The 5,902-nt window shown below is 70.8% G+C and overlaps 5 non-coding genes across 5 annotated transcripts; all 5 read left to right on the forward strand.

The window, feature by feature from the left end:
- The first annotated feature begins 597 nt into the window (after positions 1–597).
- On the forward strand, positions 598–716 carry LOC135979024 (5S ribosomal RNA). The gene has a single exon (XR_010596356.1). It is a non-coding gene; the product is annotated as a 5S ribosomal RNA (ribosomal RNA).
- A 1,087-nt stretch (positions 717–1,803) lies between these two features.
- On the forward strand, positions 1,804–1,922 carry LOC135979031 (5S ribosomal RNA). Its single transcript, XR_010596364.1, has one exon. It is a non-coding gene; the product is annotated as a 5S ribosomal RNA (ribosomal RNA).
- Positions 1,923–3,016: 1,094 nt separating this feature from the next.
- On the forward strand, positions 3,017–3,135 carry LOC135979025 (5S ribosomal RNA). The gene has a single exon (XR_010596358.1). It is a non-coding gene; the product is annotated as a 5S ribosomal RNA (ribosomal RNA).
- A 1,093-nt stretch (positions 3,136–4,228) lies between these two features.
- LOC135979018 (5S ribosomal RNA) lies at positions 4,229–4,347 on the forward strand. The gene has a single exon (XR_010596351.1). It is a non-coding gene; the product is annotated as a 5S ribosomal RNA (ribosomal RNA).
- Positions 4,348–5,441: 1,094 nt separating this feature from the next.
- LOC135979027 (5S ribosomal RNA) lies at positions 5,442–5,560 on the forward strand. Its single transcript, XR_010596360.1, has one exon. It is a non-coding gene; the product is annotated as a 5S ribosomal RNA (ribosomal RNA).
- The last annotated feature ends 342 nt before the right edge of the window (positions 5,561–5,902 follow it).

Here is a 5,902-nt window from a genome sequence, read left to right on the forward strand (position 1 = left end):
GGGCCAGCAAGTGGGAAGTTGGGTGCTGGTCGCCTCTGGGCTGATCCCCCTGAGGCGGAGGCGGAGGCGGAGGCGGAGGGCCATCCTGCGTCCCCGGGGGCCTTGCGAAGCGGGAGACGGGGCAGGGCGCGGGCGAGGCCTCCGGGCCGGGCGTGCGGGGTTTCCCGGGGAGCGAGCAAAAGGCAGGCCCAGTGCGGGAGGGCGTCCCCAGGGAGGCGCGAGGTGTGGCGAGCAGCAGGAGCTGTGAGGAAAGCGGAGCGTCAGCGGGTGTGTGGGGGGGCAGCCGCGGCAGGGTGTGGCGGCGCGCGGGGTTTTGTGTGGTGGGTGGGTGTGTGGGGTTTGTGAGGGTCCCGTCTGAGGAGAGGGTGCGTGGGGGTGGGGAGGAGGCTTAGGCGTGGAGTGTGCGGGCCCGGGGTCGGGGTCTGCGGATCGTCGTGCGGGGCGGGAGCGTTGGTGTGGCGAGGGAGGGGTGCGAGGCCGGAGGCTGTTGTCGCGTGCCTTGCGCGGGGGCGGAGGGGGGGAGGGACCCGGCAGAGCGGAGCAAGCAGGGCTCGTCTGCGGGCTTGCTTAAAGGCAGGCAAAGCGGCAGGCAACAGCGTCTACGGCCATACCACCCTGAACACGCCCGATCTCGTCTGATCTCGGAAGCTAAGCAGGGTCGGGCTTGGTTAGTACTTGGATGGGAGACCTCCTGGGAATACTGGGTGCTGTAGGCTTTTTGCCTGCCCTCGCCACGCTCCCTGCCGCGCCCCGCCTGCAGGACTCCCTCGGGCAGGCGCTTTTGCCGCCTCGTCCTGGCTTGCTTCCGCTAAGGTCTCCCCAGGCCCTAGCCCACCGCTGCCGAGGGCGAGGGCTCTGGGCTCCCGGCCCCGTGGCGCGTTTCTTTTTTTCACCGGCCGGTGCTCTTGGCCCCCGTTGGCGGCAGGTGTGGGTGGGAGGCCAGCTGGCCGCAGCGGCGGCAGGCGCCCCAAGGCCTGCCTGCGCTCGCGCTCCCTGCCAGCCGCTTCAGCTCCGCCGCTGGGAGAAAGGAAAGCCGCAAGGCGCAGCCCGGGCCTTTGGGGGTGGCTGCTTTAGGGAAGCCCTTTGGCAGCACGCCTCCTTGGCAGCTGGCCCTTTAAACGTGGGAGGAGGGAGAGGCAGCTGCTGCCCTAAGGTGGCCCTTTTGCCCGGGAAGGCTGCCTGCGGGCCTGGAGCAGTCCCTGCCTCGGCTCGGGGCCAGCAAGTGGGAAGTTGGGTGCTGGTCGCCTCTGGGCTGATCCCCCTGAGGCGGAGGCGGAGGCGGAGGGCCATCCTGCGTCCCCGGGGGCCTTGCGAAGCGGGAGACGGGGCAGGGCGCGGGCGAGGCCTCCGGGCCGGGCGTGCGGGGTTTCCCGGGGAGCGAGCAAAAGGCAGGCCCAGTGCGGGAGGGCGTCCCCAGGGAGGCGCGAGGTGTGGCGAGCAGCAGGAGCTGTGAGGAAAGCGGAGCGTCAGCGGGTGTGTGGGGGGGCAGCCGCGGCAGGGTGTGGCGGCGCGCGGGGTTTTGTGTGGTGGGTGGGTGTGTGGGGTTTGTGAGGGTCCCGTCTGAGGAGAGGGTGCGTGGGGGTGGGGAGGAGGCTTAGGCGTGGAGTGTGCGGGCCCGGGGTCGGGGTCTGCGGATCGTCGTGCGGGGCGGGAGCGTTGGTGTGGCGAGGGAGGGGTGCGAGGCCGGAGGCTGTTGTCGCGTGCCTTGCGCGGGGGCGGAGGGGGGGAGGGACCCGGCAGAGCGGAGCAAGCAGGGCTCGTCTGCGGGCTTGCTTAAAGGCAGGCAAAGCGGCAGGCAACAGCGTCTACGGCCATACCACCCTGAACACGCCTGATCTCGTCTGATCTCGGAAGCTAAGCAGGGTCGGGCCTGGTTAGTACTTGGATGGGAGACCTCCTGGGAATACTGGGTGCTGTAGGCTTTTTGCCTGCCCTCGCCACGCTCCCTGCCGCGCCCCGCCTGCAGGACTCCCTCGGGCAGGCGCTTTTGCCGCCTCGTCCTGGCTTGCTTCCGCTAAGGTCTCCCCAGGCCCTAGCCGCCTCGCCCACCGCTGCCGAGGGCGAGGGCTCTGGGCTCCCGGCCCCGTTTCTTTCTTTCACCGGCCGGTGCTCTTGGCCCCCGTTGGCGGCAGGTGTGGGTGGGAGGCCAGCTGGCCGCAGCGGCGGCAGGCGCCCCAAGGCCTGCCTGCGCTCGCGCTCCCTGCCAGCCGCTTCAGCTCCGCCGCTGGGAGAAAGGAAAGCCGCAAGGCGCAGCCCGGGCCTTTGGGGGTGGCTGCTTTAGGGAAGCCCTTTGGCAGCACGCCTCCTTGGCAGCTGGCCCTTTAAACGTGGGAGGAGGGAGAGGCAGCTGCTGCCCTAAGGTGGCCCTTTTGCCCGGGAAGGCTGCCTGCGGGCCTGGAGCAGTCCCTGCCTCGGCTCGGGGCCAGCAAGTGGGAAGTTGGGTGCTGGTCGCCTCTGGGCTGATCCCCCTGAGGCGGAGGCGGAGGCGGAGGCGGAGGGCCATCCTGCGTCCCCGGGGGCCTTGCGAAGCGGGAGACGGGGCAGGGCGCGGGCGAGGCCTCCGGGCCGGGCGTGCGGGGTTTCCCGGGGAGCGAGCAAAAGGCAGGCCCAGTGCGGGAGGGCGTCCCCAGGGAGGCGCGAGGTGTGGCGAGCAGCAGGAGCTGTGAGGAAAGCGGAGCGTCAGCGGGTGTGTGGGGGGGCAGCCGCGGCAGGGTGTGGCGGCGCGCGGGGTTTTGTGTGGTGGGTGGGTGTGTGGGGTTTGTGAGGGTCCCGTCTGAGGAGAGGGTGCGTGGGGGTGGGGAGGAGGCTTAGGCGTGGAGTGTGCGGGCCCGGGGTCGGGGTCTGCGGATCGTCGTGCGGGGCGGGAGCGTTGGTGTGGCGAGGGAGGGGTGCGAGGCCGGAGGCTGTTGTCGCGTGCCTTGCGCGGGGGCGGAGGGGGGGAGGGACCCGGCAGAGCGGAGCAAGCAGGGCTCGTCTGCGGGCTTGCTTAAAGGCAGGCAAAGCGGCAGGCAACAGCGTCTACGGCCATACCACCCTGAACACGCCCGATCTCGTCTGATCTCGGAAGCTAAGCAGGGTCGGGCTTGGTTAGTACTTGGATGGGAGACCTCCTGGGAATACTGGGTGCTGTAGGCTTTTTGCCTGCCCTCGCCACGCTCCCTGCCGCGCCCCGCCTGCAGGACTCCCTCGGGCAGGCGCTTTTGCCGCCTCGTCCTGGCTTGCTTCCGCTAAGGTCTCCCCAGGCCCTAGCCCACCGCTGCCGAGGGCGAGGGCTCTGGGCTCCCGGCCCCGTGGCGCGTTTCTTTTTTTCACCGGCCGGTGCTCTTGGCCCCCGTTGGCGGCAGGTGTGGGTGGGAGGCCAGCTGGCCGCAGCGGCGGCAGGCGCCCCAAGGCCTGCCTGCGCTCGCGCTCCCTGCCAGCCGCTTCAGCTCCGCCGCTGGGAGAAAGGAAAGCCGCAAGGCGCAGCCCGGGCCTTTGGGGGTGGCTGCTTTAGGGAAGCCCTTTGGCAGCACGCCTCCTTGGCAGCTGGCCCTTTAAACGTGGGAGGAGGGAGAGGCAGCTGCTGCCCTAAGGTGGCCCTTTTGCCCGGGAAGGCTGCCTGCGGGCCTGGAGCAGTCCCTGCCTCGGCTCGGGGCCAGCAAGTGGGAAGTTGGGTGCTGGTCGCCTCTGGGCTGATCCCCCTGAGGCGGAGGCGGAGGCGGAGGCGGAGGGCCATCCTGCGTCCCCGGGGGCCTTGCGAAGCGGGAGACGGGGCAGGGCGCGGGCGAGGCCTCCGGGCCGGGCGTGCGGGGTTTCCCGGGGAGCGAGCAAAAGGCAGGCCCAGTGCGGGAGGGCGTCCCCAGGGAGGCGCGAGGTGTGGCGAGCAGCAGGAGCTGTGAGGAAAGCGGAGCGTCAGCGGGTGTGTGGGGGGGCAGCCGCGGCAGGGTGTGGCGGCGCGCGGGGTTTTGTGTGGTGGGTGGGTGTGTGGGGTTTGTGAGGGTCCCGTCTGAGGAGAGGGTGCGTGGGGGTGGGGAGGAGGCTTAGGCGTGGAGTGTGCGGGCCCGGGGTCGGGGTCTGCGGATCGTCGTGCGGGGCGGGAGCGTTGGTGTGGCGAGGGAGGGGTGCGAGGCCGGAGGCTGTTGTCGCGTGCCTTGCGCGGGGGCGGAGGGGGGGAGGGACCCGGCAGAGCGGAGCAAGCAGGGCTCGTCTGCGGGCTTGCTTAAAGGCAGGCAAAGCGGCAGGCAACAGCGTCTACGGCCATACCACCCTGAACACGCCCGATCTCGTCTGATCTCGGAAGCTAAGCAGGGTCGGGCCTGGTTAGTACTTGGATGGGAGACCTCCTGGGAATACTGGGTGCTGTAGGCTTTTTGCCTGCCCTCGCCACGCTCCCTGCCGCGCCCCGCCTGCAGGACTCCCTCGGGCAGGCGCTTTTGCCGCCTCGTCCTGGCTTGCTTCCGCTAAGGTCTCCCCAGGCCCTAGCCGCCTCGCCCACCGCTGCCGAGGGCGAGGGCTCTGGGCTCCCGGCCCCGTTTCTTTCTTTCACCGGCCGGTGCTCTTGGCCCCCGTTGGCGGCAGGTGTGGGTGGGAGGCCAGCTGGCCGCAGCGGCGGCAGGCGCCCCAAGGCCTGCCTGCGCTCGCGCTCCCTGCCAGCCGCTTCAGCTCCGCCGCTGGGAGAAAGGAAAGCCGCAAGGCGCAGCCCGGGCCTTTGGGGGTGGCTGCTTTAGGGAAGCCCTTTGGCAGCACGCCTCCTTGGCAGCTGGCCCTTTAAACGTGGGAGGAGGGAGAGGCAGCTGCTGCCCTAAGGTGGCCCTTTTGCCCGGGAAGGCTGCCTGCGGGCCTGGAGCAGTCCCTGCCTCGGCTCGGGGCCAGCAAGTGGGAAGTTGGGTGCTGGTCGCCTCTGGGCTGATCCCCCTGAGGCGGAGGCGGAGGCGGAGGCGGAGGGCCATCCTGCGTCCCCGGGGGCCTTGCGAAGCGGGAGACGGGGCAGGGCGCGGGCGAGGCCTCCGGGCCGGGCGTGCGGGGTTTCCCGGGGAGCGAGCAAAAGGCAGGCCCAGTGCGGGAGGGCGTCCCCAGGGAGGCGCGAGGTGTGGCGAGCAGCAGGAGCTGTGAGGAAAGCGGAGCGTCAGCGGGTGTGTGGGGGGGCAGCCGCGGCAGGGTGTGGCGGCGCGCGGGGTTTTGTGTGGTGGGTGGGTGTGTGGGGTTTGTGAGGGTCCCGTCTGAGGAGAGGGTGCGTGGGGGTGGGGAGGAGGCTTAGGCGTGGAGTGTGCGGGCCCGGGGTCGGGGTCTGCGGATCGTCGTGCGGGGCGGGAGCGTTGGTGTGGCGAGGGAGGGGTGCGAGGCCGGAGGCTGTTGTCGCGTGCCTTGCGCGGGGGCGGAGGGGGGGAGGGACCCGGCAGAGCGGAGCAAGCAGGGCTCGTCTGCGGGCTTGCTTAAAGGCAGGCAAAGCGGCAGGCAACAGCGTCTACGGCCATACCACCCTGAACACGCCCGATCTCGTCTGATCTCGGAAGCTAAGCAGGGTCGGGCTTGGTTAGTACTTGGATGGGAGACCTCCTGGGAATACTGGGTGCTGTAGGCTTTTTGCCTGCCCTCGCCACGCTCCCTGCCGCGCCCCGCCTGCAGGACTCCCTCGGGCAGGCGCTTTTGCCGCCTCGTCCTGGCTTGCTTCCGCTAAGGTCTCCCCAGGCCCTAGCCGCCTCGCCCACCGCTGCCGAGGGCGAGGGCTCTGGGCTCCCGGCCCCGTGGCGCGTTTCTTTTTTTCACCGGCCGGTGCTCTTGGCCCCCGTTGGCGGCAGGTGTGGGTGGGAGGCCAGCTGGCCGCAGCGGCGGCAGGCGCCCCAAGGCCTGCCTGCGCTCGCGCTCCCTGCCAGCCGCTTCAGCTCCGCCGCTGGGAGAAAGGAAAGCCGCAAGGCGCAGCCCG

Source organism: Chrysemys picta, unplaced genomic scaffold (genome assembly GCF_011386835.1).
Source record: "Chrysemys picta bellii isolate R12L10 unplaced genomic scaffold, ASM1138683v2 scaf618, whole genome shotgun sequence".
NCBI lineage: Eukaryota > Metazoa > Chordata > Testudines > Emydidae > Chrysemys > Chrysemys picta.